Source organism: Anopheles merus, chromosome X (assembly GCF_017562075.2).
Source record: "Anopheles merus strain MAF chromosome X, AmerM5.1, whole genome shotgun sequence".
Lineage (NCBI taxonomy): Eukaryota > Metazoa > Arthropoda > Insecta > Diptera > Culicidae > Anopheles > Anopheles merus.
The window spans coordinates 20989065-20995064 of record NC_054081.1 but is presented as its reverse complement, the minus strand read 5'-3'; positions in this window follow the sequence as shown (position 1 = coordinate 20995064).

Below are 6000 nucleotides of genomic sequence, written 5' to 3'. Positions count from 1 at the left end.
GATCAACCTTATCTTGCCTGGCTTCTTTGGATTTTGTACCACCCCCAATGGCAGATACCATATTTTATCAACTGCCTGAGATGAAAGTTCTTCTAGGCTAGCTTTGTGTGCGTATCCCTTTGCTTCATATTCCGATATAGTTTGCCGTACCTTTTCTTCAAGTGCCGGCATTTGTTCGAACTTTCTTTCTAGTGCTTGCATTCGTTTAACTGCCATAGGGTAGCTATCAGGGAAATTTGGAGAGTCAGAATTCCAAAGCAGCCCTGTTTCGAAGCGATTACCTTGCTCGACGCGTTTTGTTGTTTCTTTTAATATGCGATGTTTCTTCGAAGGTACTAAAAAATAGCGGCCAATCTTCCGGGTCACCACTAAAGTAGGAAACTTCTTTACCAAGTACGTGACGTGCGGCTATCTGTCTCCCTGATAGATCCAATTGTTCTTTCACTCGTTCCTCCACCATGGTCTTTTCGTTCGTTCTCTTTCTGGCACTCGATGTTACAAAAGGCTGTAAATTCATTAGCATCGAGCTGGCGCGAGAGACAGCTTTCTCCCTTTCCTTTTCTCCAGGCATTTCTTCACTCTTTCTAAGCCAGCACACTACCTTCTCACTATAGCTCTGCTGTGAACCCAGGTTGCTGGCGCGAGATTGTTGCAACAGCAGCTCGCGCTTTTTCTCGAGTGATTCACGACGTACGCTGGTTTCGAGAGCGTTCATCTCCGCTTCGGCTTTAAGCTCTCTCTCCCGAAGAAGACTTTCTTCCTCGGCCAGCTTTCTCTTTTCCTCTAGTTGGCGGGCTAACTCTGCATTCTCGCGGCGTTTCAGCTCTCGCTTCTCTTCTATTTCGCGTTCTCTTAAGCGTTTCTCTTCTTCAACCAGCTTAAGCTGCTCTTCCACGTTCACTGAGATAAGAGTGGAAGGTACACTTCCTTGCGCAATCCTCTCGCTCCTTTTAGTAGAAACCACTGACCCTTTCTTGGACCGCACTGAAGGCTTTAAACTGGCTGTGTCCCGATCGTCACGAAATTTAGCAGCTGTGGTTTCCTGCTTCACTTTCACTTCGAGCATACATACCTCGATGCTGGATCTTTGATCTCCACGAACAGTCCTGCACACTCAGCATGCTCCCATTTCGTACACAAGCAGCATTTTTCCATCGTGGCTTGCTCTTCTTCGGGTCGGTTGCACAGCTGGCACTTCGGTGTGCTGTCCATCTTACTTCTTCTCTGATGTCAGAGAAAATTTCCGAAAATGTTGGGATGATTTTTCGTTAACCGCCTTTGACACGGTTCTGAAACTATATTTAAAATATTTTATGACATACACGATCACATTTCAATTTACTTTTTCACTCACTTTTCTCGTCCCTTCACTAATCTGAATATTTACGCTTCCTTACTAATCTTCGTCACTCTTGCGGATTTGTATTCTGCTCCGTTCTCCTCGCTGGTTGGATTGCTTCTGCTGACGGTCTACTCTGTCTTTCATTGCACTTCTCTTGGCGTTCGCCCGGTGAGACTTTCGTCTCAGGGGTGCTCAATCGCCAAGGGTGTCGAACGGTTTCGTCGCAACACTATCTATACGGCTTAACATATCTGCTACTAGGTTGTGTTTGCCGGCCACGTGTCGTATATCGGTGGTGTACTCGCTGATGAAAAGCAGTCTTCTTTGTTGCGTGGGATTGGCTCTTTCGAGTTTTTGATCAAATGCAGTGGTTAACGGTTTGTGATCCGTGTACACGATAAATTCATGTGCTTCCAAAAGATCTTGAAAATGCTTTATCGATTCGTATGCAGCATAAAGTTCGCGATCATACGTGCTGGCTTTTTTAATCGCAGGTGACAATTTCTTAGAAAAGAATGCGAGAGGTTCGATACCCTTGTCAGTCAACTGATTTAATGGAGCTCCTAAAGCATGACTTGAAGCGTCAACATCTAAGGTGAGCTTTGCATTTGGTGAAGGGTGAGCTAATAAAGCTGCGTTTGCCAGATCGTGTTTGCATTGTTCAAATGCTTGTGTTTTGTTTTCATCCCAGGTAAGTATAGTGGAGTCATTTTTTATGTTGCCATTCATCATACCGTGCAAAATTTGTTGGCGTTCTGCTGCATGCGGTATAAAACGCCGGTACAAATTTATCGTGCCAAGGAAGCGTTTAATTTGTCTGGCTATGGTTGGTTTCGGGAAATCAAAAGTAGCTTGAACCTTGCTGGGTTTTGGTTTAATACCATCTGCGGTTACAAGATGACCGAGAAATTCTACTTTTGTTTGCGCTATTTGACTTTTTGTTGGATTAATCGTTAGTCCGTTCTACGTTTGAGTTCTCGAACGTTTGAGTTCGAACAATATGCGCAAATGTTGGTGATGCTGTTCTTCGTTCTCAGAGGCGACGCATAAATCGTCAACATACGGAAAAACAAAATCTAGATCGCCAAGGATGGAATGCAAGTGCCGTTGTATCGTTTGTCCTGCGTTTCGAAGGCCAAATGTCATAAAATCAAATTCAAATAACCCGGATGGTGTTTTATTTATTTATTTATTTATTTCATACACAACCGACGGACCATCGTGTCTAATCGGCAACCTTATAATTGAATTAAAATATATATAACAATCATTTATAACATATAAATAGACCTCTAGTTATATGCTTACATTAAATGTGACGTAGACGCAATTTCTCCTTGAACGTAGATGTAGACATACTAAAATCGAACAAATCTAACACTTCATTGAACTCGAGGGGCATACGTATAATGGGGTGTCCCTGGCTATGGTTGTTGCGGGTACGCGGTACACGGAGATGGAAATTGGATCTCAGAATCCGACAGGGAGCGAACAAATGATGCTGGCTAGTAATGCCGGGGAATCGATCTCTCCGTTAAGGAGCCGGAATATGAAAAGGCATTGGGCGTTTTTACGTCGAGAGCAGAGTGGTTCAAGTCCGAGAAGCAGACACCGCTGATGGTAGGAGGGCCGAGCGTGGTGGGATTGCCATGGAAGGAGTCGAACCGCGTACCTGGTGAGTCTCCGTTGAATGGCTTCGAGGCGATTGATGTCACCAACGCCAAGCGGGCACCAGATCGGACAGCAGTACTCCAGGCACGACCTTATGATGGCACAGAAGATCGACTTGACGCACATGGGATCGGTAAACTCGCTACAGGTCCGCGTAATTAGACCAAGTAGCTGATTTCCCTTCGCAACAACGCTATCAATGTGAGGGCGAAATGACATCTTCTGATCGAGTAGCATCCCCAGATGACGGATACATGGCGTGCGAACCAAAGCCGTGTTGAGCATAGTGTATGTAAACGTGATGGGGTGACGGGCTCTGCTGAATGATATACACTGGCATTTATCAGCACACACTTGGAGGGCGTTTCTGCTGCACCAGCTGGCGAGATTCTCAAGGATCATTTGAAGGCGTACACAGTCACTGTCGTTTCTAACTGGAGCGAATATTTTTACATCGTCGGCGTACTTTAGGTGTTGGCCTGGCGGTAAAACGAAAGATAGATCATTTATATAGATGAGGAAGAGTAGCGGTCCCAAGTTACTCCCTTGAGGCACTCCGGAGGAGCTGGAGAAGGAGTGAGAGCGATGAGATCCTATGCTTATGTATTACGAACGACCAGTTAAGTATGAACGCAGCCAGGTGATGTGCCAGTCCAGGAAACCGAGTTTTATTAGCTTCGAGAGTAGAATATCATGAGAGATACTATCGAACGCAGCCCTCGATATATACTGCATCAACTTGAGTACCACGATCCATGTTGTCGAAGCAGAAACCAACAAATTCAGCAAGATTTGTGGTGGAAGATCTCCTTGGGAGAAATCCATGCTGACTAGGGCTCATATAGTTTTGAACTGCTGTGAGTAGCGGATTGTATAGAATGAGCTCAAACACCTTTGCACAAGCGCATAGGGAAACAATGCCACGATAATTACTAGCATGAAGTCGACTGTCTTTTTATGGATAGGAACCATTCGCGCGTGTTTCCAGGACGCAGGATACGTGCCACGCATAAGGGAATCATTAAATATTTTGGCAAGAATGGGTGCGAGAGATTGACGGCAGTGCTTCAAAATGTATGCGGGAATATTGTCAGGTCCAGATGATGTAGAGGGTTTTATATCGCTGAGTGTGCGCGCAACTAATGCTTCGTCAATTGTGGGTGTAATGAAATCGATAGCATCCGATGGAGTATTGCGAGTGGCCTCAGCTAGTGTGTTAGGATTGTGAACAGGAAGGGTGAATGCATCAGCGAAACGATTGGCAAAAGTGTTGCAAATATCGGGTGTATCGATACTAGTTCGGCCATTGTAGCTCATTGACGGAGGGATACTTCTTATATTGTGCCGTTTGTTCCAGAAGCTCCAGAACCGTGTCGGCTTAGAAAACAGCTGCCTTTCAGTACGGCGAATGAAGGAGCGGTAGAGCACACGATTTTGTCGACGATAATTGTTCAGTGCGTCGAAACAAATTCTCCTATGCAGCGATGATCTCGTTCTACTGTAATCCGCGTAGGCTGTTGATTTTATTTTTTTAAACCGTCTTAAAGATGCATTAGACCAATCGGGGTCAGACTTTCGTTGAGCAACAGGAACGCAGGAGTTAATCGCTGAGCGCATAAAAACGCTAAAGAAATCGGTGGCTTCGTCGATAGTGGCTTTTACGTTCGCCGTGTGATATGTGGGCGGACAAGTGTATAAAACACAACGTAAATTATATTACAATAAATAAACTTAATTTATTTCCGCCTTGTAATAACACCACACCACACTCGTTGCTAGCTGTATCCCGACTGCTGCTCGCATCCCGATCGTGTAACGAGTAACGATCTTCGCGGATCGGGACGAATCTCTCGCTAAGGACACTCGTGCCCATTAACCGACGAGAGAGAAAACATCTCGCGGAGAGGGCGCGTGAGTGCCCTGCACGTACGCACCCAACAGTGGCAAAGTTGGAGCAGTCAAAATTGCGGTCGAACGACACAATAAGAGTATTCATACGTTCCACATTCGTTTTGAAGAAATTTCTATTGACTGTACTGCGAGTGTGACTGTTGGTGGTGTGGGATACTTGTACGGGGTAATAAATCATCATATCTAATGAAGGATGATGAAAGTCCTCACTGAGAAGTGGAATACTACAGTGTGTTACGTATGGGAGGGAGTTCTCTAGAGCCGAAGTACCATTCACAGAGTGCAGAGGTGTGATTGAGTCGCACAAAATATTGGTTGCGGCTAGGATTGCGAAGACCAGATCCAATTGACGCCCAGATTGATTTGCAATACCACTCAACTGAAATAAACCGCAACTATGCAACCCATCAACGAAATCGGTATTAGCCACGGAATTGCATAAAGGTGCATAATGCATGACACAATAACATGGAGAGCAATCGGTGGCTTCTGATGTATTAGTCAGCTCCCATCTGATATCAGGTTTATTGAAGTCTCCGAAGACGTATAATAAATCGCTCTCTTTAATGCGGCTCTAAATTTCACGTACAATATCATGTAAAGCGTTCATCACTGCGGGGTCATTCGCATGACTAGGCGGAATGTAAACAACGCCGATGTAAACAGAGACACCTGGCAGCAATGTTTTGATCCAAAGTTGTTGCAGTATGGTACTAGGCGATGCGATTTCACATGTCGGTATTGAAGAGGAACATGCAATTAAAACACTCCCACCACGTGAGAGGGCACTGTTGGAAAGATTCCTATCGCACCTGTAGATATGATAGTGATCGTCAATGAGGAGCGAAGAAGGTATGGACTGAGTAAGCCAAGTCTCAGTGAGAATGATAAAATCATATGCTGATTCTGATAGCGCCAGGCGAAGATTTGTAGTTTTCGTTCGTAGACCACGTACATTTTGGTAGTAGATAGAGAGACTGGGAAGAGTTGAGCGAGGTGCATCGCCGGATGCAGTGCAAGATTGCTATTCATCTGACGGGCCAGCGTCAGCAGATTCATCAGTCCGTTTAGCGTTT